This window comes from Hetaerina americana, unplaced genomic scaffold, assembly GCF_022747635.1.
Source record: "Hetaerina americana unplaced genomic scaffold, ioHetAmer1.1.p SCAF_11, whole genome shotgun sequence".
NCBI classification, from domain to species: Eukaryota; Metazoa; Arthropoda; class Insecta; order Odonata; family Calopterygidae; genus Hetaerina; species Hetaerina americana.
The window spans coordinates 30402016-30429983 of NW_027286181.1; the positions used below are offsets into that span (position 1 = coordinate 30402016).

The window sequence follows — 27968 nt, forward strand, 5'->3', positions numbered from 1 at the left end:
CAATCAGTATTGTAGCTTATGAATACTATAGCAATTTGTGTCAGTAATCTAATTAGCACGTACACGTATCTCGTAATTCAGAGATGTTCTCTGCGGAGTGCAATTAAAAAATAAATTGATGAAGTGTCCTACTTAAATCATTCGAGTTAAATGTGTAGTCGTTATCACTAAGAAGGAAAAATATTTGATTCTGGTAGTAGTGGTTTTTATGGGAGGCGGCCGACAGCTAAGGTCATTTGCGCCATTAGGAATGGATGGGAAAGGAAGGGTGGAGAGAAACTCGGCGTCGGCATTAGCCTACTCTTGTCGAAAGCGCCAAGGGGTCCGCAGGTTAGCGTCCCATCCGACGGACGTCGTACTCACTCAAAATGCTCTCCACAAAACACCTCAAGTAGGAATACCACTGAAAAATATTTGTTGTGTCGAGAATTTGAACCCGGGTCCTCTCGGTGGAAAGCCTGTACATTAGCCACCACACCATCCTGATCCCCTATATTTAATTTTTCCCCATTGCGATTCGGCCCGTTAAATCTATAACTTGTCGGGTTGGTTTGGAAGTCCTTTGATTTTAGTAATCTGATCGCGACTATTCATCCTGAAGATTTGAATCCGGTGACTCGAATCATTGGGTAAAAAGAGTTATCGTGACGGGTGTGCTGGAGGTATCGGAGCGGGAGCCCCATGTCCCAAGAGAGCAAGCGAGACTGATGCCCGTACCGAGAGTCTTCCCTACGAAGCGAGGTTTTACTAAGGCACAGGAGAGAAGGAAGGAAGGATTTCTGTACGAGAGTCACAAGGCTCTCTTTTTCGAAGGTATTCTACACGAAGGAAGGAAAGGTAAACAAAGATTGGCCCAGTGTTCCTTTCGTTCTGGCAGCTCAAGGAAATGAAGTCTCCTAATACGAAGAGGGTTTTTTTCCCACACAGTAAGATGTTGGCGTCATCACTGCGAGAGAGTGAGAAGGCACCTCCGACTCTCGGTACGGACCTAAGACTTTCAGAAAGGCAGAATGTGTTTGTTACTCGGTGGGAATCATTGTGGCCTCACATTACATTGCCTGAGTGGACCACCTGGATATAATGAAACATATAGACATGATACAAGATTCTTAGAAAATCGAAACCAAGCATAGCGAAATTTTTAATTCGAAAAGTAAAATTTAACTCCTATGCTCAAACATTAATTTTTGCATACCGTAGATAGGCATGGGCGTGTAAGTTTACATGTATTTATTTAGGAGGCGTTTTAAAAGTAAAGGCCGAACAATTATAAATAGCAATTGGAACCACTGATTACTTAGGTCATGCGTGTTCCTTTTAAAATGTAGTCGGGCGTGGATTACAAAATATTTTCGCCAGTTGTGCAGTTTACCTTGGCCTAACAGTATGTTATAAGTGAGATAATAACCTACACCGCAATTTGCGAAGACGTACTACTGATTGCATGTCTAAATGAAAGAGGACTTAATGCTGTCGAAATCTACCGACAGTTGTGTGATACATATTGACCTAACACAATGCGTAACGAGAAGGGAGGTAACGGTGTCGTGAGTTTCAGTGAACCGAGGAATAGTCTTGTTGATCTTTTAAATGTAAAAGAGAGAAGATCTTTATGATTACTGATTTTTTCATTGATTTTTCAAAAGTTTCAATGGCAGCATTGTTCATAATCTTGGACACTATAGGTCAACGTATACTTCTTGATTGGTGCCAAAAATGATAAGTGCTCAAAAAGACCAGAAATTGAGATTTACTTGTGCTTCTTCGCACTGTTTTAACCTCTGAGGAGACGATTTTTATTCTCGTTCCAATATCGGTGAAGAAACGTATATTTCGTATTTTAATACATATCAAGAACTAGGCTGTGTCTCAACAAGTTGTGGAAGGAGAAGAGTTGAAAATCTCAGTGAAAACAAATTGAGTTGCTTCAGGCGTGATGTGGTGGAGGTCGAACATAATGAATAACTGATCGAAGCACTTTTCCACTTAATAAAATTTTTATTTTACGATGTATTACAACTGATGATGATGTAATACATCGAAACCCGGTCGTAAAATAAAAATTTTATTAAGTGGAAAAGTGCTTCGATCAGTTATTCATCTCAGTGAAAAATTGTAGGAAGTGGTTCTTTCGGGTTTTCTTCCGCGTGTATCCATTTTCCGGACAATATTCGCCAACGTTCCAGTTTGCTTCCTCAGATCACTTCAGTGGACCTGAGGAAGCCAACTGGAACGTTGGCGAAATATTGTCCGGAAAATGGATACACGCGGAAGAAAACCCGAAAGAACCACTTCCTACATCAAAAATCTCCGCGGAAGCCTACATGGAATCAGTAAAAAATTGACTGAAATCCCAGGCGACAGAATTTATTTGGAGGGTTTGAAGAAACTTGTCTCGACATCAATAATATTAGAAGCGAAACAATGATAGGTTGATTAAATGCATGTGTTTGGAGTCACAAATAAATTGTTCATTTTTTCAATTGTTCTTCAATTTATTGACGACTGTTCCTTGCTATTGAATACCGCCTCATACATTCAATATTTGTTTATATTTATGTGGATATATTTGAGACTTAAGGGGTACGTAGATTGGAGGCTTTTGAGATGTGGGTGTGGCGGAGAATTGGGAAAACAAGTTGGGAAGAGAGGAAGACAAACGCTGAGGTTTTTTTTATAGGGTGTCGAAGTTAGCGTGTTGCAAGGGTAAATCCAAAAAAGGCAGAGAACGTGGGTGGCGGAAATGTTGCGAGGTAGTTGAAGGCCGTGATATATGGGAGAACTTTGGGTAAGAAGGTGCAGGAAGAGAAAGGGTGGGCTTTATAGACGGCATGAAGGTAGGCTGAAGTTATTTTTTAATGAAGAGGGAAATAGTTGTCCTCAGTATTGGTTCGTTGTAGTCCTTCATTTTTCTCTATTCACTATCAATTCCCTCTCCCCATGATAGCTTTTCCTGTTGTACTTCCTTCTTAATTTGTCCTATTAAATTGTCTTTTGGGCTTCCTCACGCAATATTCCCTTCTATTTTTTCATCTATCATATTTCTAATTAATCAATTGTGCCTCAATGTGTGTCCAATCCGACTAGTTCTTCTTTGCTATAGAGTTCCCATGTGTATAATTCTATTCTGCTCTTCTCTATACTTATTGTTTCTCACTTTATCTTTCCATTTAATCTTCAGCATTCCCATCCAGGACCATGTTTCATAGGCTTCTATTATTCGCTGGTCCACTTTTCCAATGTTATGTGTCAGACCCTTAGGGTGCCATGTTTAATACGAAATTTTTAACAAATTGATTCCATGATTGCAACTTCAGGTCCTGAGAACAAAAGTAGTGTGCCTCTTATTCATGAACATCTTATGAACTTGAACACTATTCTTTGCTTGAAGGCAGTCGAACTTCTTCAAACCCAAGTTACGTGTATACTGCTGTCCAAGTAGATGAAGGATTCCACTTGCTCTAGTTTCAATCCTCGAATGGTGACATCTGCCTTCGGCTTATCTCTTTGACGTACAAGAATTTTAGTTTTCTTCTTGTTGATCCTTACAAAGTACTTGGTGCTACACGAAGAAAATAATTTAGGAAAAAAGGCTGTTCTCGTGATACGTGGAAGATAATAGTCGTGGATTCCAGCATCTCCCTTTGATACGTAGGCAGAATACCTTGATTTTAAGTGCTTGTAGGTGGTTTTTAGGTCACAAATGGCTTGTGCCCTACCACTTCCTGACAAACGCTCTTGCGGTGCCTTGTGTGGTATCTGTGGATATATTTACTCGTAGATTGGCAGGAATAATTTACCCCACCTTCCCCGCGTTGGCTTTGCGGGAGATAGAGAGAGAGTGAGTCGGAACTTCTGAGGCCGATCACGCACGCACAATTTTCGCCGCCGTCCTCGATACCAGTCGGTCACCCCGTCCTCACCCGGTGCATAGGAGGGTCTGCACCGGTTCGATGGTGCAGCAGCACCTCTCTCCTTCGGAAGAGGGAACCTTGGGTGGGATCGTTGACCCGCTCGGGTCGGCGATCTGACACATTGGCGCGCGCGAGGCTGGCCGTTTGCATCGTCATTCTCGATGCTCTTATTTTTTCTTCTGCATGAGCGACGTCAATTGGGGCTCATTCATTGAGGCGTCGTCGTTAACGTTGCCCTCGCGTATTTCCCTCTCTCTTGTTATTTATTTTTTTATTATTTTTAAGGTGGGACGTGCGACGGCCGCGATCTCTATCGCCGCAGTCCCCACATGTAGTTCGCCGGTCGAACCGAGCGCACTCGACCCCCCCCCCCCGACCTTTTCACGCCTCCCCCCCTTCCCGCCCCTTTCATCTCGGTGTATGACGCCAAGAGGGAGGAATGGGTTCCAATTTCCTCCTCGCTCGTCATCAAGTGCGCGTCCCGGATCACGCCTTCGCGAAACGCTGACCTGTTCTGGAGGGATCCATCGTAATTTGTGTGGATTTTTTTTTTATGATTGAGATCGGGACCTTCCCCGCTCGTAACGTTATCTAGTGCCGTGTCTCTCGCTCCACTCTCTTTGTTGGCGTGTTCCACTGAAGGATATCCGCAGCTACAGGTGGGCCTCCGGCGTACCTGTTTGTTAAAAGTTCGCATGCAGCGTGGTGGTATAGGAGAAAGGGTGGATATAAAAGAGGTAATTTTGAATTTTCAGTTTCGTGCCCTGTGGTTTCTTGGTGCATTTACTGGAGCCTAAAAATATCTCCGAAGCGTTGAGCATGCATAAATTCGAACAAGTCTTCCCACTTATTCATTATAATTTTAAAGTTTTACAATTTTGGCTTCATGTTGATCTTTGTTGGTTAAATATTGCAGCGAAATTAGGAAATATGATCTTTTAAAAATATACATCACAAATGGAATGCGCATGCATTTCTCCTTATTTCTTTCCGCAAATTGTTTCATGGACGTCAATTTCCAAATCTTTTTTAGTTTCTTCACTTTTGCGTAACATTGATAAGATTGCTTATGTTTTTGTTCCTATTTTCCAGTATTCCTGCATGAAACTTAACATTTTTATCATAAATGAACAAAGCATGGTTGGTAATACTTGGTGGATTTTTGATGATTGAGAAAAGTGGCGGCTGTTTTTGATACGTTGATTGGTCATCACATATTCGACTGTTCTCATTAGTGAGGTTGGCTTCAGAAAATTGAAATAGTTCAATGATATTTCAATTCAGTTCTATCCCAGTTAGTAATTGGTTTTGCCTTCATAGATTAATAACTGTATTCTTATATCCTTCGCCGTTTAGTGCTGATTGTTTTAGACGCAAGGAGCGCTTCCTCTTTCACATACTTCTTTACTTTTCCAACTTTTTCAAACTTTGACCTTCCACTTTTAGGATTGCTATGTGTTGCAGTGATATTAATTCTCATTATTCACTATTCTTCACCCATTCTAATTTAATAAGATTTCTTACTCTACTCTGAAGACATGCCCAATGCATGCCGTCTCTCTCTTCTTTACTGGCGATTTGCTTAAATTACTTTGTCTCCCCTAAGTGTGGAAAAGATTGGCTCCTGACCAAAATATAACCCTATATACGTCGAGGATGCGTTCCTGTATTCCTCAACGTGAGTCATGTCGTGGGAAATCAGAAGATTGTGCGAGATGCTTCGCAGTGGAATGGCAGGGAGATTTTTCATAATTAATTTTCCTGAATTACTAATCGGTTTTGTGTGTCACTTAAAATGGGGAAAATATCAGGATTAATTATTTACAAAATTAAATTTAAATGACGAGCGTGATATACTTATATTTCGCTGAAGATTTTATTGTAAGCATTACGGCCTCGGTTTGGTCGCTTAGCAGCATCAAGTATAACATCATTATAATGGTGGGACATGTGAATTCAGAGCGTTTTTATTGGGAATGTTGGGATGTTGAAAACTGTGATAGGGGAGAGATGATTAGGCAGACGAGGAAGGGAAATAAATAGGATAGATATGTTTATGGAATGAGAGGCGGAAGTAAGTATGCGGATTTGAACGAGGAGTGGTGTCCCTTAATATAGTGTCCGATGCCAGCTTGTAGTTTTTTGTTAGAAGGGGCAAGCAAATGTATCATTGTGCAATTATATGGACTGTGTCCATCCAAAAGCTAGCTTAACTGATAGAATATTTTCAATAGTAATAATAGTAATTGAAATGTAATGAAATAATTGACTTTGTGATTCTACACACTTTATTTAAAAACACGACCCAGGTTTCGACGTTGAACGTCATCATCAGGTGGTCCTCATTGAATCCCTATTGACTGGGCGTTTGCCCTTCGTTTAAATGCTGCTTCGGTGCGACAACGTCCACCCCTTCAGAGACGTGTGTGCAATCGGCACATGGGAAACAATGACAAACGAAAGTATAATTGACGAACGTGTACCTTTCCAGTGTTAGTGCTGGTGATCATAGGAGGGGGGGTTGGTCAGAGAGGGAGGTTGGAGAGGTAAAAAGGTTACCATGTTGCTGGGAAGAAAAGAGAATTACATTTTTGATTTAGAAGAGTGGTAGATCTAAGAGTGGGGAGTGGGAGGGATACAAAATTTCGTTGGCAAGATCATCTTTCCAACGGACACATTTCAAAATTTCTAACTGCTCCAAAACATCGAGCCTTCGACCTTTTTCTTCAAAATGAATAATTTTTGTCACAAAGTCACTTTTGTGATAACTTTCGATGAGGTGCTTTGCAAAGAGGGATGTTATGTTCTTATTTTTTACACATGTTTGGTGTTCTTTAATCCTTTCTTTAAATTTCCGTCCTGTTTGCCCATTATACTTTGTGCTACAATCTGAGCACTTTAACTCATACACTCCACTCCTCTCGTTTTTGGGGACTTTGTCTTTAGTGTGAGAGATCAGGTTCTTAAGGCATGAACGACTGTAAAAGGCACATTTAATTTTTTCTTTAGGAAAACTTTTAATAACTTTTTGAGAAATAGTCCCAAGATATAGTACAAGATATGTATTCTCCGCCATTTGGCAGTGGGATCTTTTACATGTTCGGGGTTGTAAATGTGGCTTAAGGCTATTTTTGTAAGTTAATTTCGGTAAAGTTTATTTATTAGATCTTCTGAATAACCATTGTTTACTGCTAACGTTTTAATTACATTAAGTTCCTTATTTACATTGCCTTTATTACATTTTTAAATAAAGTGTGTGGAATTACAAAGTCAATTATTTCATTACATTTCAATATGTTATGCAAATTCCACAAAGTTACGCCTGAGACAACAAATAATAATAATAGTTAAAATATTGTTTTTATAATAATAATATGTATTATAGCATCAATGGGCATCTACAGGGAAGTGATTTACATAGGGTTCGAAGCAGGAGCGGCCGTCTTGGTGCACGTTAAACTGATGATGCTGCTGCAACACGGACCCCGTCAATTACCTTTAATAGAAAAATAAAATGTTCTCAATATTCATCGGTTTTTACATGAATTATTTTCTCACGCTCCAAAATTCGAACACTAACTACAAAATTTAGTGGGAAAACCTAAGGGTTTTTTTTGTGAATATTCAATCTTAAATCCTTTTAAACTTTCCAAAAGGTTTTCAGTTTGATATCCATTTGGACAGTAATTAAGAAGAAAATGGGCGTTGTAAAGGAGACAGGAGGAGGAGAAATACGTTTGCAAAAGAGGAATGTGCAAGATGACGAGAATCGATGACGGATACACTTGAGTAAAGATGGGAAGAAAAGATTAGTGAAGACCGGCAAGGAGCGTAGTGCTTTATGGATGTGAGATTTATTCTTTGGTGCAAGAGGATGAGTGTAGATTGGGGGCTTTGTAGATGTTGGTGTGACGTAGAATAGGGACAAATAAATGGGACTAAGAGGAAGACAATTACTGAGGTTTTAAATAAAGGTGGGCGAAGAGAGGAATTTACTGGGGAAAATCTGAAAAAGCTGAGAAAGTGGATGCAGGAAATATTGATAGGAAGTTGTACAAGGGTGGTCTGAAAAGTTTCCAACCTCAGAAAATTTCAGAAAAAATGTCTTGTATCTTTGTTAGGTCGGAAACTTTCCAGACTACCCTCGTATGTTGAAAGCCTTGAGTGAGCGGAGAAAGGAAATAGGGGTAGAGGAAGGAAGAGAAGGGATTTTTAGACAACATGAAGTCAAACACAAGTAACGATGGAATGAAGAGTGTTAATGGAAGTTCTTACGTTACTCAGAAATAAATGTTCGCCGACTGGACCGTCCAAAACCTTTCTTTTAAAGAGGTAAAATAAATTGATTGATCGGTCAAAGGGTATAATTTTTATCTTTATTCTCTTCCCCCCCCTCTATCCTTAGTCAATTTCGGATACGCATGACTTCCATGATGTCACTGCTCACGTGATTCATTACGGAAAACAAGATGCCTAGTAAAAGTCGCCAGGTTGCCGCTAAGATTCAGTCGTGTCGCAACGGTTTCTCACCTTGCTCAACTTCCACTTATGTGGGGTTTACGTTTATGTGGCTTCCTAATCAATTTAAGTGAGGCGACCTTCATTTTCTCGGCCCCTTTCCATGAACGTTGCCTCAAAGGCAAAGTTGAAAACAAGTCGCTTTCTGTGAGTTTCGTCGCGTTCTTCGAATGATCTTATTGCCCGTCGCGTGTGTGCAGAAGGTTCTTTCCTCAGCTAGAGGAAGCATGTCTGTAATCGGCCAATCCGCGATTGACAGGTAGCATATGCGGGAGTGGTTGAATGGTTTTAAATTGTTAGCTATCGTCAAATCACGCAGAGGACAGTCTTTTCGATGAACATTCACCCAACATCAGCTTTAGTAGTGATTATTTGGAGGGGCAATCAACACCTGAGGTATTTGTATTTCGAATCGTTTGGGGACGAGTTGGTAGAGGGTACATTATCAGGGAATCGGGAAGGTGGAGAGAGGGAGAGAGCTGTCTTCGGGATTACCCTACTCAACACAAAGCGCCAAGGGTTCACACAACTTATCGTTCCGTGCCGACGGATGAGGCACTGCACTTGGAGCGCTCTTCACGTGGCACCCAAGTAGAAATCGAGATACTTTTGTTAAATTCTACCATCGCCGGAATCGGATGCCGGACCCTAGGTTTGGGAAGCCATTACACTAACCACTGTACTCCAGGACTCGGGCCACTGGGATGGGTGCCATGCCCGGTTCGTTACCTCACGAAATCCTTGCACGACCCAGCTGAAAGCAGTGGAATATAAGACCCAGGAGAGAGGTCTAAAACTGTTCGGAAAGTGGTATGGTACGAGGGTCATCCGGAAAGTAGTACCCGTTCGTGCCGCATGAAGTGCTGACGACGCGAGTAGCCGCTGGACGAGGTCAGATAGCTTCAGTGGCTTGTCTGCCTTCTCTGAGCCAAGTTGCGTGACGCTAGCATTGCCTGTGTTGTTTCTGTGATTGTTTACAATGTTTAAAAAAATTGAGAACGCCGCCAGTTGTGAAGTGAGGGCAGTGATTAAATTCCTCAATGCAAGAAACGTTCGCCCATGTGATATTCATCGCCAATTAAAGGAGGTGTATGGAGACAATGTAATGGACGAGTCGTCTGTTCGGCGGTGGTGTCGCAACTTCAACATGGGGAGGGGGAACACACACGACGATGAGCGTTCGGGGAGACCGTCTGTCATTACAGACCAACTGGTGAGCTCAGTTGACGAATTCGTGAGGAACGATCGGCGCGTCACAATTGATGACATCTGTGAGCATTTTCCCAATGTTTCTCGAACAATTGTTCATGAAATTGTTAAACACCATCCGCATTATGCAAAAATTTGTGCAAGATGGGTCCCTCGCGTATCTCAATGAGCTGGCGGCGAAGGACTAGGCAGCAGGAATACAGAAACTTGTCACACGTTATGACAAATGCCTTAATTTGCTTGGAGATTATGTTGAGAAGTAGTTTAAAGTATCCTCTTTCAAATAAAATTTTTTATGTTTGTTAATATTTACTTTTGTGTCTTTATTTCACGAACGGGTACTACTTTCCGGATGACCCTCGTATATTAGGAAGATGCTAAGGCCAGGAAAAATAGTAGAGAAATAGATATAGTATGTTTATGTAGATATGCTAGGTTTGTGTGAATTATGATAGAGAGACAGCAGGTATTACTGGTCCCATAGATAAAAGCAATCGTCAGTGCGGGGAAAATGGTCAACCTTGAGTAGGAAACTAAATAAAGGTAGTGAATACTGAGATGATGATAAACAGAATTTTATTGGTGGATACAAAATCAGACCCGTCCAATTTATAGGTACATGCCGATAAGTAGTTACCAAGATTAAGAAATAGGCAGTGTGAAATTAGAAATGATTGAGAACGTACCGAAGAAGAAAATCGTATTTGCTTTTTTAAAGATCTATAAGTATTGTAAATGCGGTGATATTTGGGAAAAAAGTTTTGGCAGCTATCTTGGCTTATGCAATAATGTAGTGTTCTAACTTGTTTTATTCTCGTTTACTCTCTATTGAACAAATAATGTGATACTTTTATATCGTTTGACTACTTATTTTAGCTCACTCGTAGCAATTTGTTTTGTACCATTTAGTCATTTCCTCTTTCTAATGTACAATCTCACTTGTCCATTTCATCAAACTGTAGAGTTTAAAAAGTTCCATATTAAGAAAATGACCCAGATTTGAGTTGTGTTATAAGATTCGTAAATTTGTCGAAGACTTATTTCAAATTGGGAAATTATTTTTACCATTGGCTTCAATGCAGGAACGTTAAACATATTAGTTTGACGCTGTCTTTTTCATACACCGGCCGTTATATCATCCACCTTTAACGTTCCGCCCTGGTAGATATTCCTGAGAAGTGGCGGCTATAGTCACGCGGTTGCTGCCGTGCTAGTGAATGTTGTTGCGTGAAGGATCGTGACTCATGGTCAGGAGTCGCTTGGCGAGATGTTTCTGCGAGATACAGGGATTGCCGAGGCGGATGGAGGAAGTATAATGAGGGGTTGGGGGATATCGAGAGTGGAGTCGTGAGGAAGAATGATCCTCCCATTTGTCCATCGCGTTTGAGGACGCAGGCGTTGCAATCCCGTAATCATTCGTAAAGGAAAGAGTTGAATGAATTAATACCAATGTTTTTCCGAGATGCAGGGCGTAGATATCTGAATCTCACTTCTGTCATTGCAAGAGACGGGTCCTTTTCAGACGAGACAAAATCCTAGACGAATGAAATATTTCAAAAGAAATAGGTGTTCCTGGAAGAAAAGGGGCCAAGTCAACGAAATTGATGAGTGGAATAACCTAATTTGAGTATTCAGGAGGGATATCTCCGTATTTATTGACATAATTTTTTGGAGTAATATAATAAATAAGCCCGTCTGTTACCGTAGTAACTTTTTTAATTAAACTCGTACTTAGTAATACTGATATGAATAAATTTATATATACATGTGTGTGTGTGTGTATATATATATATATATATATATATATATATATATATATATATATATATATATATATATATGGGTCGCGGTAGTCCAGGTGGTAGAGTGTTGGACTGCTGACCAGAGGGATCGATGCCCGGGCAAGGCACTCTGGGCACCTGCAACTCCATCCAAGCTGTGATTTTTCGGGTACCAGGTCTCCCTGGGAAACCATAACCGGCACAGGGAAAGGAACTGTCCCCCCTACCCTGATGTTTGAATTTCACACGCCGTCGGGCTTAGTACTGGGTGAACTCTACCATCACCTACCAAACCAACCTTCGGGTTGATTACTCTGTTTATGGTTTTATATATAAAAATATATACATAAGTCAAAAGGCCGCGGATTTAAATAATTTGAAAATTAATAGGGTGGCCATTCAATCGGGAAAAAATTCGGATTTTACTCAAATTCTTTCAAAAAAAATTAGGAATGAAGTGGTCGAGAAAAGAGCCGGTTTCGTTGAAAAGGTCTGGGATTTGAGAATTGGGAATGAGTTAATGGAATTGGGAGTACCCGTTGAGAGAGATGTTCCTTGTAGTTGTGAGATTAATTTGTATTGGTTCTTTTCAATTGCGTTTGCATGTCCCGCTAAGCCCAAACTATAGTCCGAAAGACCTGAGTAACATCAGAGACATGCGAAATGCACAGGAATGCTCCCCCTAAAAAATGCTGAATCAAATTCCGAATACATTGAGAGAAAATTCGTTAATGTCGAGTTTTTAAATTAAATGGCCTACTCCAAATCCATTTGTCACCGCTCACCCATAGGCGTGGCCTACTCACAAAAGTTCTAATGTTATTTCGTGATTTTGATCATGGGTTCCATAATGTCTTTCGTTATTTTCCCAGGTACAAACTGAATGCGCACAGCGTGACTACGTTGGTGAACTTGTGTCACGGCTGACAAAAGACAGCAAACTGTATTAATAAAAATAGAGTTTGGAGCAAGGATACTAAGTAGAGCAAAATTTGGACATGTACCCCTCATTCACGTAGATTTTTAGTCAAGCGAAACATGTTGTTGACTTGCAATCATTTTTGCAGAATACCTAAGAACAGCTTCGAGCTCGTGTGTTAGTTTGTCGAGGAAAATGGGAGTTATATTCATTATCCATACCTTCGGGATGCATATGTAATTAATAAAGCATGTGAAATAAACTTAAGAAAATATACTTGCTAATGAGAAAAAAAGACATGCATCGGCCGGGAATCGAACCCGGGCCGCCCGCGTGGCAGGCGAGCATTTTACCACTGAACCACCGATGTTATTTCGCTGTCTGATATAATATAAAACTAATCAGCGTAGCACTAACCTTGGTGAAATTCCTCGTAAATTTGACGAGCATTTGGCTAAAGTAGGTCACGCTCATTCAAACAATCCTAGCATTGAGGCGTAGCTCTACCAATGATTTTAATGTCGCCGTTGGCGTCAAGCTAGAAACGGTTAACTCGAGTTCAAGTTAGTTCGATACCAAATTCATTTCGTACGCTCGCCGCAAAATCGCCCGTGACCATGGAATGGAACAATAGCCTGGTGATGTGCCAAAATGCTTGACATTCCTTTGGGCTCGTTAACATGAAAAGTTTCCTTACGATTGAGACGAAATTTGACTGCGACGAAGACCTTTGCCATGCCTAAGAAACCGTAAACATATGCCATTCAAATATGTTTATTTTTAATACCTCCTGCACACGGTCCGTCCTTATTAATCGTACTTCTGCTTTGAGTAAATATGGAATTCATTATTTTAATAACACTTCTTTTGTGATTTTAACCGAGACGAAATTAACCCTTGGTCATGTATTATTCGGGAGTTGCGAGGTTCAGAAAAAAATACATGGTCGGAGTGGGAATATAAGATAAAAAGTATATTATGATAAGGTGTAACTTTTGTAAAAAATAATTCACAATATTAAACAAGGTGAAAATTGCGAATGTAATATTGCACAAAGGAAATGAAATTTTAAAAAAACATTAGAATTAAAATCTTTACGTTTGAGTAATAAAATTGCCAAATACTCGTAATAGCCATGTAAATATTAACTTTATATTTTGGGGTGGGGTTCGAGGCATTTCTCAGAAATAATTTTGAAATTATTTTGTACCATTAAAAAATGCGTAATTTGTAAAAACACATCTTTATGAATTTTCTTTAAATGCATTTTGAAAATTCATTATAAATAAAACAATAAATTCAAACTCCTCGTTCAAGGTTACCAGAATTTTACTCAGGACTAATCGCTATCTGAAAAGGATTTTTTGGGATTTTCTTTTCTAAAATTATTTGATTTAGTCTTCCTTGATTTCTATTTTCCCCGTGTAAAAATTCACCATTATTACGTTATGGTAATTCACAAAGTGGAAATTATAGGGAAACATTTTTTTATACAGCCTGTCTCAGGGACCACCGAAGTTGGGTCATGTGCTCGCATGGATTCTTCCGCTATTCACGGCAACTGCACGACCAAATGCGTTATTCTTCTCACTCTTGTCTTACTTTGAGAACAAAAAAATTAGTCTCAATCGTTTGGATGCATTTTATGGCATGACTCTAGAAAGGAAATTCGCTGTTTCTGGCGAACGGGAGAGGACCTTCTGGTGAGGTTGCCCAACTCCTGCCTGCTTGCCATACTTGATCCTTGAAAACCCGAAGAAAATCGGAAATGGCAAAACCTGGAAATCATTTCGGGAAAAAGCTAAAATTCAGGAGTAAAACCTGGAATTATGGAGAATCCATGTAATGTTACTGCATTTTATTAGACAGTAGTGGGGCAAATGATTTATCTAGTTAAACTTAGTAATGGAAAGGACAAATTGAGCTTCTTGCGGCCTCTTTTCAGACGATATTAAATAACATTTTTTAAGCCCAACCTTAACGGCTTAAGGGAATATTATTTAATATAGTCAGCATAGTCACTCTTAATCTGTAAGACTAATCTAACGATTTTTGTATTTTTCCCATTCAAAGGCTCTAAGGGTAAAGCCATCGATAGTCGTTTACGTATTTGTATTTCGTAAATGACAGCTATAAATGAACCCAATTAGGTGTCACATCAATAAGGTTAACATTCGTGCAGTTATAATTTGAAAGTCTGCTCTATGAGGTAGGTTTGGGATGGATGCTGACTTACCATGACTACATGTACATCAGCTAAGTCTAACAAGACAAAACCTGACGCCCCAAATTATTTTTAACTGTTGTTCAACTCCACATACTTACTTCCGCCCTTTAATCTGTCCAACATGTCAATCCTATTTCTTCCCCTTCCTCATTTGACTATCATCCTCCCCTCTATCAAAGTCTTCAAAGTCCCATGGCCAATTAATGTGCTCTGCATTCACCTTTCGTATCTATTTTGGATCTGTCAATAATCCTCTCTCCTTCCCCCACCATGCCGACCACCTCTTCGTTGGTTTTCCTTTCTGTACATTTTCCTTTTTCCATCCTTCTCCGAATCCACATATCTGTGCTCGATTCTAGTGTCCATTTATTCCTGGGATGAATAATTTCAGGAAACGAATAATGAAACGGGTGGTTTCCCGTTTTAATATCTCATTTGTGTTTTACGTGACAAGTATCACTTAAATGGCCGCTCCGTTGGGATCAGAGGCCTTCACTGCAGCCAAACTAAAGAACACACGCCGACTACCTTTCGCCTGGTTCCTAACCTTCGACCTATTTGGCATTGTACCTAGTAGGGTTCCCCATGCCTAATAGTAGTAACTACTACTACCATTTGGCATGGGTGGCAGTTCTAGGAGCAATTACACTTGCTTCCACCGTCATAGCTCTGGGGATCCGAGTTCACCAATCCTTCTTCCTTGTCAAGTTTGTAGTCCACGAAGTGTTCATCTAAATGTTTCGAAAAATCAAACAATAATGTAGAACTTCAAAATTCCAAGCGAGGTTATTTTGCTCGCGGAGATTTTTTAAGCGACCCCCTCTTAATACCCTTATAGTTACGTAACGGAGGGCAAGTTTATGGAAAACATCCAATACAGCTACTAAGCATATAATTTCCGGCGCAAAAGCCAATGTTTCGTTGTGACGGCTAAATATGGCAGTTATCCAAGGGTGAAGGTTTGTTTAGGTTAGATAATCAATTTGTTTCACCATGAATAGAACGAAGACTTTCCCCGTTTGATCTTTCCGTATCAGGGTATTTTCAAGGTGGCTCTGGGCGGACTACGTAACATTTCCAACTATTTTCGTTCAAATCCTAAGTATTAAAATAATGTAATGTCACCCTTTTCTTGTACAACGGTATTGTATAGCCTTTATCGTAGTACAAGATGGATATTAATTTATGACCGTCTTGTTATAAAACACTCGATTTCAGCTCCACTCTTGGTATATTTTGTTTCATTAAATCGGCATTATATAATTATTATTACTAAAGGTGACATATTTTATGCAAACTTTCATATTCTTAACTAATTACAAGTACAGTGGTAGGCTTTTTTATGTTCAGGTTTTGTTATATTGCTCACATTTTGTCACTTATCAGATATCGGCGAAATAATGCATAAGTTCAGTTCTGAAAAATGACAAGCCTACAAACCAACTACGTTTGATATACATATGTGTCTCTTTTTCGTGTGTATATATTCATTCATTATATATATACATATATATATATATATATATTTATTTATTTATATTTATATATATATATATATTTATTTATTTATATTTATATATTTATATATATATATATATATATTTATTTATATTTATATATAGATTTATATATATATATATATATATATATATATATATATAGATCATGCTAAGGAATGTGTATTCGCCATTTAGCGGGTTTTCGTGTCTGAATGTGTGTTTGGCCAATGTGTCTCGTTTCCTTCTTAAGGCTATGCATGCCACGAAACGCTCTCTAAACCTAAACGCCGCGCACATATCTTAATTTTGTAATTTACGTTTCCTCGACAGCTCAAGAGGTTCAGAGCAGCAGCCCGACAAGTCGAAAGATCCGTGGATCAAGTCCCGGTGGAGGAAAATTTTTTACGCTATAGTAAATATATATGTATATATATGTAGAAAAATATATTTATATACACATACATACGTGTGTGTGTAAGCACACACTCCTGGAGGTAACTTTGAGCAGCGACAGCGCACATTGAAGACAAATATATCATTCTTCTTTGTCCGGTGGTGGCGGTATGATAGCCTTAACGTGAAAATATGCGAGTGTTATTTCAAATTAACTGTCTTTAAATGCCAGCAGGGAAGGGGAATTTTGGACCCCTAGTTAAATGCGCCAACTTTTCTTCGGCATTCACAATCCATCGATGTACGTCCATGCTATTATGTAATGTCAAGGTGATTCGGTTAATCTCAGTCATTATTGGAATAGAAACTTCCGCCCAACCAAGTGTAATTAGTCAACCAAAATGTTGAAATCTAAATTGGTCTCTAGTAATCCTCTTGTGATTGTTCTGAAGTGGTACTTCGAAACGACAGCGAGTTTAAATTTAAACAGCATCTGAATGTGTATACGAGAGTGATGTTTAGTATATTAGGGTGGACGAGTATTGTATTGTTTTTCTCGTTCACGTCAGACGACTAAGACAGAAGGAATACTTTCATGCGTTTGTGGCAAACGAAAACCGAGAGAACTATTTCAGGCTTTATTTGGTAAAAGTTACTCATCTCGGAGATAGCGAAAAAACTTAGTGAAATCTACTTAACGATTCTATTATAATGATCGATTCACGAATTCGCTCAAGAAGGCCGTCCACGCAAAAACTAATGTCGCTTAGAGTTTACTTTTAATGCTCTAGTAAGTGTCAACTTTTTACCGCTAGCTGGCTAAAGGTATCGCCAACACTCATGAATGCTTGATGTGACATACGATTCAGTGTTTACGCCGTCAATGTAATTTAGATCATATACCCATTGACCACATTTCCTAGATGTTAATCTGTCGAAGTGACGGGAGGAATGAGTTGAAATTTTAAAATTCGCATTTTTCTTATGATACATTGAAACATACACTGATTTCACTGTTTCTTTTAAGTAGCGAAATTATTAATGAAACAGCAAAATTATCTAAGTTTTTTTCCTTCCTTTATTGGTTCTCGGCGATTGTATAATTGAATAACTTGAATTTTCCAAAACCCTTAATCTTTTGCAATAGTTTTTCTTAATGGTTATATGAGCACTATACTTATCATACTAGTATGACGAATTCCATAAAATAGTAGGATAAATGTACGGACGAATTGATTTAAGACAATTCTCGCAATTATTTGCATCAAGTGTATAATTAAAAATGAGAAATGCCATATCACTAATTTTTCTTCTGTCCACCCCTCAGTTTCGCTCATTTAAAGGCATGAAGGATATTTGATGTTATAAGAATGGATGGTCTTCCCAAATTTTTTTATGTCTGGCCTATCGCGCAGATGTGGGTGTAGTACGGTCCCTGAAAACTAATTCCTTCAGATTAATTAAAAATAGCAATTTTCCACAAAAATAAAATTTAATGCGACCGGTTTCAATGTTACTACATCATCATCAGGTAAATTTTAAATTTTATTTTTGTGGAAAATTGCTATTTTTAATTAATCATGATATTCCACCATATCACGCCTGAAACGTCTCTTTTTAATTCCTTCAGCACCTCGTAATTACTTCTAACTCTCTCCCTTTCCGTCAAAATTTATATTCATTTCCTGCCCATTCTCCAATTGCTCGAAAATTCCCTCGCGTCAATTCTTTCGCCATCTCACTTCTTTCTCCGTATAATCGCTAGCCATTAATCCTAGGATTATTTCACCTCCCACTCTTGGTAGAACTTCATTCTTAAACTCTCCCGATCGCACTATTCCTGATCTTAATCATTGTCTTGAAGGACAGCGTGTTTGTCCCTTCCAATCTTCTCTACTCTGTTTCTATTATTGGCGTTGCCTCACTGCCATAGTGATGCGTACAAGTCCCATGTTATAAAGATGTGCTCTCACCTCCTGCCGTTGGTTAATAGATATTTGATGCGGAATAATCATTTCCTAGACAAGCCAGACAATATGTTCTAGGCATTATGCCAATGTGATCACGTTCTTGAGCGACTATTGGGTAGATAGTTTCAGATGCATTCCCGTTTTGATATTAGTAAACTGCCAAACTCCATCTCGGAATATGCGAACAAATTCTCAAAAATATCAGGCGCCAGCGATCGGTAGCAAATAATATGAGATAAAGTTCAATTTGATGGGGTCAATCTCGATTCAGACTTTGGTATACGTATTTCTTTCTGTGATTTATTTTGATGATCCGAATCTGCTAAAAAGGTCTTATCAAACTATTTTGATTTTTCAGATGGGCCTCAAAATGGCATAACGAGATCGAGCAGAGTTTCAAATCAAGAGAAGAAATGCCTTTGTGTGGAATCGTATGCAAGGTACTCTTGAGGTAATTAAAATTTAGGAAATGTAGTCTTTAGGAATAAAAACCTATTTCAAAGTGGAATATAACATAGTTTTTCAAGTCGGAATCGAAATAATGTTTAAAGGCATTAAACTTATCAGCCCTAGGCATTTCCTTTATTTCCAATCAGTTAATGCTAACGGAAATTTAGATATATCGAGAGTAGTAGTATCTTTTCACTCATTCTTTTCATTCCATCTCTCTCTCTTATGTTTTAATTAGATTTTAAAAAGAAGACTCATTAGTGAAGTAGTTCCCACAAGTATATTTCATCCTTGAACGAAGTTTCCACGGTTTCAGATTCGCGAATGGGTATTTCGCTGTTATTTTCTTTTTTCATACACTTTTCAATTTCTCACACTTTCGGTGTGACGCTCGTTTTAATTATAGTTTTATGCTCGCACAGTTTTTCAATCAGAACAATAGTGATGCTGCGAGTGTCATACAGCACCCAGTAAGCACCCTCTATTAGTAGGCATGACTCCATTGTTAACCATGGACGTTCTGATTAGTGTCCAAACGACCTACCTCTTTGGTCATTGATTACACCATCGAATTATCTTGAACCCATTATGCGTGAATAGACGACGTGATGGTTTAAATAGTTGAGTAATCGGCTTTTATTCGAGGATTTCGGGTTCAACCCAGCTGATGCCTTCGAATACCTCCTGGTAAGTCGTAGACCTCAGGAGATCGATGGCCCTAAGGCTGCTGCTGTCTTTGCCTGCGTACAGGCAAAGACAGAAGTAACCCTGTGTGTGAGCGTCTTGTGTCTTAACGTTTCCCTCGCGTTGCAGGGAGCATCTTCAGGAGCGTAGCCTCTTTATTATCATTATTATTAAAAATAAAATGTGCTGATAGACATTGTCAGGTGGCACACAAGTCCCAAATAATCGTAAAAGATAATACATACAGTAAAACCAGACTTCAAAACACAAATCTCTTTAACAAAACATGTGAATCCCCATCCCATTTACAACCATTAATCAGCAAGAAAAAAAAAGATAAATTAAAAAAAATTAAGCTATTACATATAATACAATACACCACACATCAATAAAATTATTACATATATGCCTTACATCTATTCTTGAAAGTATACACTCTGTTAGGAAAGGGCTCGAATATTTTTGCAGGTAAGGTGTTCCACTCAACAATTGTTCTATTTAGAAAAGAAAATTGTTTTGATTTGTTCTCTGTGCCCGGCATTTTACCTTTTAAGATCGCTCCTTATCGCTTTAAGATCGCTCCTCAAAATACTCGCTGTAACGCGAGGGAAACGTTAAGCCTAAAATCTTCTCCATATGTAGCCAAACTTGAAAGTCGTCTCCAACTTACGCCAAGATAAAATATTTTCCGGGTTCAAGAGTCCACTGTGGAATGATTTCCTTTCCTTTTTCATTACCTATAAGTGTGTTTTACGCGCCGAAGGGGCCAGAATCAAATGATCTCAATTAAAACCATAAAATCGATCTTATGGTTGAAGGAACCGCTTCGATTTTTTTATCACCGAAACTTTATAACTGCAGAGTTATTTCCCATTGAGGTTTCTCCTTACCTGCCATGTGTATTTCTTCCTCGCTCCTTTTGCAAAGCAAATTTTTATTATGATCGTTTGCAATGCCATACCTAATGCACAAACCATAGGGGTGAGCATAATCATCATATTCTGCGTAAATGTGCACGCTTCCTTACTTTTTTCCAGCGTGTTAGAGTGCGTGCCGTAAAATTTTTGCGTAACAAGATTTATTTGTAATATCTGTGGCCTCTCCATGCGTCCCAACGGCCAGCCACCAATTTTTCTGCGTAACGCATTTTTTGAAAAAAATGTTGCATGTGAATAAATATGATAATATTTTAATTGAGACGCAGAGGTTTTGTCGTAAATTTTATTCCTTGCCTTTCTTCTGCTGATTTTCATCGAGTGTTACGTAAAAGTAATTCTGAGTACGTAACTCGGCTTGTTATTTTGCTGTAGGTCTTATCCAACACCGGTACGCAATATGGTTAGTGATACTCAATATTACAAGCGTGACTTAGAGTTCTTAATAAGGTTCAGAACGCACGAGTTTAACTATGAAACAAAGGAAATTATTATGGCCCCACATTATTTGGGCGGATTATACCACTCAGATAAGATAAGAGAGAGAGAGACTCTAGTGCAGATAGATTTAAGGATTCGTTCTTTCCTCGGGCAGTCAGCAATTATAATAGCAAAAAATCGAAGTCAGTGTTGTTACAAATGGAAACAAGATAAGTTTCTGCATAGACATCTAGTGCATTCGTGGGCACATGTGCTTGTGTATGTTAGTTGCTTATGTATGTATTTGCATGTAATTAAAAAACAATTTGTTTGAATAAATACGTATTTGTGGGTGTGCATCAGCATGTTTTTTGCTGGTTTTGAATATAGTACCATTTTATTTTATAGTTGATGCCTAACACCCTCCGCCCTGCGGCGACTTAAGGGGTATTGCATGGAATTCGATTTATGTGTATGTGTGCAGATCCCATTACATCGCATTTTCGATGGCTCTGGCATTGGTGACGACACATTACAATGACTAGTATGTCGCCAAAAATTTTGTCCATAAAGTTCCGTTGTTTGCCCATAAAGTTATCATAGCCTTTTTCACCAGTTTCTAGAGACTAAAGATCAATTTGATGGTAACTTTGTTCGAGTAGGTGCGTATTACCTACTTGACTAAAAATAAATTTTACTGAACGTCATTTTGAATGTCTTTATTGTGTGTTGGCACAGATGTTTTGGGAGATCAGGGTGTGTCTTGCTTGACGTAGCTAAGAAATGTAGTGATGATCACTCGTGTTCATCCAAAACCTACCTTAAACTGTTGACTATCAGAAATAACACTGTGACTTTTAAGATTTACGTTTAAGATAAGATTTCAGTTTGAGACCATAGCGCTAGACATCATATAAACTCAAACTATGCGTTAGAACTACGATTATTTAAGTGTACCCCCAGCCGAGATTTTGGTCCTGACCACTTGTTCATCGCAGTATAAAATATGAAAGAATTCCTATTCTTTCATTTCATTTGAAATTTTAGAGCGTCTGGTTTGACGCACGTTGACTTTTTTTCGACTTTTTCCACTTGGGTTAACGCGGGAAGAACGCGTTTTTCTCGCGATAAAAATCCTTCGGGAGAGGAAAGCCCAGGCGTCGCGCCGATCGACGTACCCACTGCTTTATTTGACGAGATTTGAACTGACTCATCAATGGTTTCTAGGAAACCCGGGAAATTACCACCTACCGTAGGACGCTGGTTTCATGAAACTGAGATCCATTTCCTGTCGCTAAACTACGTCACAACTGCGTCACTCGAGGAGATGGTAATATTAGTTCCGGTCCCTGTAAAGAATCAATGCCGTCTAGGCGATCGCCATGGCAACACTATCGTGAGTGTGATAACTCAAGTTTCTGGCGTTGGATGAATTTTGGCTCTTCTCGGAAAAATCGCATGATGTTTCCGAATTAAATGTTACGCCCACCGAGAGCTAATACTGAGAAAATTTGTGAGAATGTGGTTGAAATACTCCCTTCGATAACTTGCAGAAAATTTGACAAGTCAAAAAAACATTCCTTTTGTGAAGATTAGGAGGACCGTTGAGACAATGCAATCAGGATCGACGAAATAAGTATTTAAACCTCCATCAGCTGTAGATAGTTTTACGATGATCTGTGGGATTCTTTTGTCCCTCAAAAATTTTGAAAAAAAGAGGATCTTAGAAAAAAATGCGATAGAATTTACAGCGCGCCATTTTTCGAATTCGATGCCTCCCTCGCCGTAAAAGTAACATTTGCAATGTAGGCATAAGAAAATGTGTAATTTTCGCTTCTCTGGCGCATTAATAGGCCTGTAATCGAGGAATATACAGCCAAACTCCTCTAATACGGAGAGCTTCGCATCACATTTTACACCGCACCTTATATTTATTGATATCAGGGTTCAAATTACCCTGAGAATGTTGCAGAGAAACTGCAATCGTATTTCAGGGAGCGGTGGGTGTTTTTGTTATTTCGTTATTTCCATGTAAGCAAGACTCGCATTGTATCTTTCGGAATGGCCTACACAAAACCCCTAAAGGTGATAGATTTTATGGAATAAGTTCAGGAGAAAAAGCCAATCCTAATAAACCTCAACTAAGCAAGCCAGTATTTGGTGAAATAAATGCTGTTTAATGACAAATTGCGTTTGCATTAGGATAGGAAAGGGATGCGATGAGATGAATCAGAAGGGGAAAGCTTATTGCACTTGTTGTCGTGTAATTATTATTCGACGCAATCAGTCTTCGCTACAACTTCGGATGGAAATAAAACTCTATACTTAAATAACTTTTATTTAGTTTAAAACATTTGTTTTCTCTAGTCATCCCCAATCCTGAAGGGAAAGCTTTGAATTGGCACTATTTAAATTAGTTCCAAAAATGTTTACGAATACATTCTCGAACTGCAACGAACGAAATTCTTTTCACTGTTTGGTTCGATAATTTGACCTTTCCCAGAGTGAATTGAGTAAAGTACGAGGCGATACTGTGTACGATATGTGCTTACAGTAAACCTTTTTTTCCTCTCTTCTACAAATCAATTGGGGCGGATTAAGATTGATGAATTTCACTAGATACTCTCAGTTCTTCTTCGTTCATTGCTTTAAAATACCAGTTTATTCGTACAGATTTTTGTAAACCGCGAATACGGAATGATCGAATGCTGTGGCCCGAAAATTTCTCTTTAGGGAACGGAAGTAATCTGTGGTCTTTCGAGTTTACAAAAGATGGAAGTTGAAGCTTGTTTTTCAGTCATGTAAATAAAGGTTCAATTGCATTGGTGGCTTTTGGGCAGTCTTATTGTTTTGCCTCTCCATTTGGGATGTGGGCTATTAGCATAGCTGTTTATTAGCTATTTATTTATTGGCTGTTCAAACAAGTTACATAGTAGATGAGGAAAACAATTTATTAAAGTTTTTTCGAGCCAAAATATCCTTGTTCTGCCAGAATCCCTTATTCCTCTTCCGTATACGTGTACTTCCCACTGAATATTGAGCCCCAACAGGTAGGTATATCGGTGTTCATTACGCAGTATCTGTCCCAGGTATTCGAGTTTTCGGCTCTTCTGACTTTTATTCATTCTGCTTAACACACATACCTCCTGGTTCGTAACATGTTCAACCCACGATATTTTTATATTCGTTTATAGCTACGTATCTCAAATGCCCCGAGTTTCTTCGTAAATGCTTCCGTCTGTGTCCGAGATTCTTTTCCATTAATGAGGACTGCGAGAGTGTAGCAATTTAATGAGCGGATCCTCGTTCATAACGGGAGGTCGTGGCACCTAAAGATGATGTTCATTTTTACGTAGGCTGATCCCGCTTTTTCTGCTTGCTGGAATGCTTTGCTACGGTGGAGAGGTTGTTTTGAAAGCCCCAAGGAGAACTGGATATATTAATTTGAGGAAGGAGCTGTTTTCTCGCCCCTCTTGTTACCCGGCGAATGAACGTCCCGTCACTTAAATTCTCGCGAAAAATTAGTATTCCATTATTTCGCCTTTTTTCCAAATCTGTTAGCGATGTCGGAAATGTCATGCACCGGAGTCAGAATGATGTCGACCGATTGCGCCCGCACGATCCTCATTTTGTCTCTATACTAATGACTCTGGAATTTCGACTGCCTTCTCTTATCCTTTGGTCAAAGTACGAGTATTTGGCATGAATATCTTATTTTTGAAGGTCGAAAAAAGCAATAGTCGTTGGTTCCGCAAATTAACATGTCGTCAAGTCTTGAAACGAGAAAAGAAGCGCTGCAGAAAATCTTTAAAGATACCGCAAAGGCCAAGGTTCATATGCGTCCACATCTTGCCGTACAATCCACCAGCATGGCACACCATGCAGTAATGGGTGTATCCACACACTGTAGGTCCGCGAGAATCGGCATCGAGAGCCGTTCATGAAAGGATTGGTAGATAATTAAGATAATTTCTCTCATACAAGTATTATTATTATTATTTACATTTGTTTCAATTAGGCAAATTACCCGGTGGCAACGGTTCATTGATGCACCCTTATAACGCACAAGAAGAACATATACGAAACAAAAAACATTTAAAAAACCATGGCACTTGAAGATTCTGGAATTTCCTAACCGTAGCTGTATTATTACATATGGCCCAAGTTCACTATATACAAAGCATCCAGGGCCAACATCACATTCGGTTCAAAATCACACAGCCCTCCCAAAATCACGCAACGTGATGACACAACACACTTTTACAGTCCAACTTCTCACGCCATCCACACCACGTACAGAACAATATTTTTACTATATAAAATAATATAATAATCACGGGCAATTGAAGTTTATTGGCCATTTACGGTTTCAAATAACCGTATCCAATATCTTGATAAAATAAAGTTATTACAAGACTTTAACTACATTCACGCGGAAGACGCCAAATTCCTCTTGCCCAAGGAAAGCTCCGCCTTTTCCCACCTCGCGTCAATAAAGTCTTCGTTTTTTTAGCGATTAAAAGTATCTCAAAGTATTGACTAATTTTATTGTGATCAACACATAAAATACACTCCCGCCATGGCGATTATTCTTCTGCTAGTTGTCTCTCTCCTAGCACGTGGAATAATCTGGTTGCAATATGTCGTATTTAGGATACACTTCTCGCGCCTTCTGCGCCCTCTAGCTGCCTAACGAGTTTAGACACCCTTCAAGATGGCGTCTATCCTAAATCGAGAGATTTAGGCGCCTAAATGACGAGTCTGGACGCAGCATAAGAGTGAATTTCGCGACCTCTCGGAAAGCCTTCGGAATGAAGAAAGTCTGGAATGTTTCTTTTTTGAGAGGAAGCGAGACAGGTTCTTACATCAATCGCCGAACTCTTTGAGAAGCTAAGGTGTCTTATCTTTCGTCTGCTCACAGGCACAGAATGTTTCCTTTGAGAAATTTCTTGCGCTTTAGGAAATGGCATGAGTACGAAATAGTTTTTGCGCTACATCTTCCAAGCTCTCCTTACGTCCTGAGGTCGAGGAGCGGTGCCGGAAATGGGTGCCTCTAGAAAGTCCTCCGAGTTTCTATTTCTGTACTCCCAAGGGTCAGGGTTTTACTACCTGAATGTATAGCGCTGGAAGAGGAAATGGGAGTTCCCTGTTTACAATGGAGGTTTTACCGTAAACCCCAATATCCCGCTCTCTCTTTCACACAACGTCGGTGCCGTGTCGTGCCTTTTAGACTCCGGCTGGGCATTTCGAATATGCTGTTGATACGTGTTCCAATCAGCTTGGGCAATGTACATGTGTAGTGTACAATCGAAAAGCGACGTTATTATTATTAGGGATTCAGGCGTTTAAGGTAGGTTTTGAATGGACGCAGACTGAGCAATCATGTATTTCTTTGCCTCTCCGGACGAAACGCAACCAGAAATTCGAAACTGCGAAAGTGTTTCAGTTGAGCATAATTCTTTCCTCCCCTCATTCCATCTGGTATGTGTTTACTTTTCCTCCTCCTACCTCGACTGCGTAAACGTTCTCCCCCCCTCTATCGCAGTCATCAAAGTCCGATTGCCAATCAAAATGCTCTGGTTCCATCTCACCTGCCTCTTTTGAATTTCTTTCAGCAGTCCCCTCTATTCCCCCACCCCACTTTCTCGTTAGTTTTCCTATCTGCCCATTTAACCTGATCCATCCCTCTTCACATATACATTTCAAAAGCCTCCAATTTTCCCTTATCATCATGCTCAAACGACTACTTTTCCGCGCTGAGCAACACCAAGAACCACTCCGAGGCAGATTTTCTTGGAGTGTATAGCAGACATTGGTTTTTGTCACGTTTGATATGGGAGAGACATGGGCGTATTTTGATTGTAATTCCATGTTTAAATCTAATTCAGATCAAGATTTTGAGTGTTTTCTATCGAATAACTTAAGCCGTGAGCGATCGTGTTTGGTTATCCTCTTCAGTTGCGCTTCTTAGGCTTTTTTTTACCTCCGCAGTGTCTGGTCCGTTGCTCTTTCTCCACTCTTTCCACGACCGTCCTAACATTTGGATTGCCGTATACCGCCTGTGAACGGCTAATCCACTAGGAGATACGACCGATTGTTTCCCTGCGAAACTGCCGCTGCGGCATTCCATTCATTCTTCCTTTCGAAATTTTTTTTCTCCTATTTCACGGAAAGAGCGAAATAACGGGTCCATTGTGCTCTGAGCGTACCTGCCTTTCGCCAGCCTTTCGCATCTGTGGCCTTAAACCCTACTACCTCGGAAATCTTTCTCCGTATTTTTTCAGCCAAAGGAACCGAAAGATAGGAAAAGCTGTGTGACCCTGTCGATCTATTCATTTAGAATGATAAGCCCTATGACAATTTAAGCGAATTTATTTGTTGCAAGTACTATGAGGAAATAGTTTAAAACTGAAGAATAGGGTTTCGCATTCCGAAATTGCCGGTGGGACAACAACCTTCCTGTGCAAACAGGAGAGTTCCTTTGAAAATTTAAAATGTAGAATGAGGACGTTTTAGATGGTGGATTTCAAAGTGTTGCGAAAAACCGCGGATGCAAGGAAGGAGTATAAGAATGAACTGCGGAACAAAGGAAGTGATATCCTATCGCTAAGGCGCTTGGAATTTTTAAGTATTTCTGGAAATAGATTGGTTGGTCCTTGATTGAACATTCAAATTTCATATTCTTATGTATATTTAAAAGCTAGATATCCTAAGTCTCATCTTAGCCCTGGACTGATTCATATCAATTCATGTTAGTGAGGAATGCAAAATTTTACCTTGTAGCGAAAGACATTAATGGTTGCAGTATTATTTTTCGTACCAAGTTTATGATGTGATAATTTTTATTTTAAAACTTAACTTCGCAAATTTCGTCAAAAGATAACTTTTCCAAGTAGGTTTTGTGCTGAGACAAATAATTTAATTAAGTTGATAAGAAATAACGTCAACCTGACTTCAGTGAGTTATTTTTTTCCAGAATAACGCCTCTAAATGTGGATATGCGTTATCTCCACAGTCACTCTGAAGGGTAATATTCTTGAGCAATCTGA

General features: G+C 39.3%; 1 protein-coding gene and 1 non-coding gene across 4 annotated transcripts in view; one reads left to right on the forward strand and one right to left on the reverse strand.

The window, feature by feature from the left end:
* Positions 1–27968, forward strand: part of LOC139700992 (ATP-binding cassette sub-family C member 4-like) — a 133079-nt gene that overhangs the window by 21708 nt on the left and 83403 nt on the right. Inside the window, exon 2 of one of the 3 annotated variants that reach the window (XM_071599541.1) lies at positions 18789–18881. The exons of 1 other annotated variant lie outside the window; for it this stretch is intronic. The gene's annotated coding sequence lies outside the window, so the exon portion shown is untranslated. The remainder of the gene's footprint in view (positions 1–18788; positions 18882–27968) is intronic. One more of the 3 variants, XM_071599542.1, reaches the window with a different exon arrangement.
* TRNAG-GCC (transfer RNA glycine (anticodon GCC)) lies at positions 12641–12711 on the reverse strand. Its single transcript has one exon. It is a non-coding gene; the product is annotated as a tRNA-Gly (tRNA).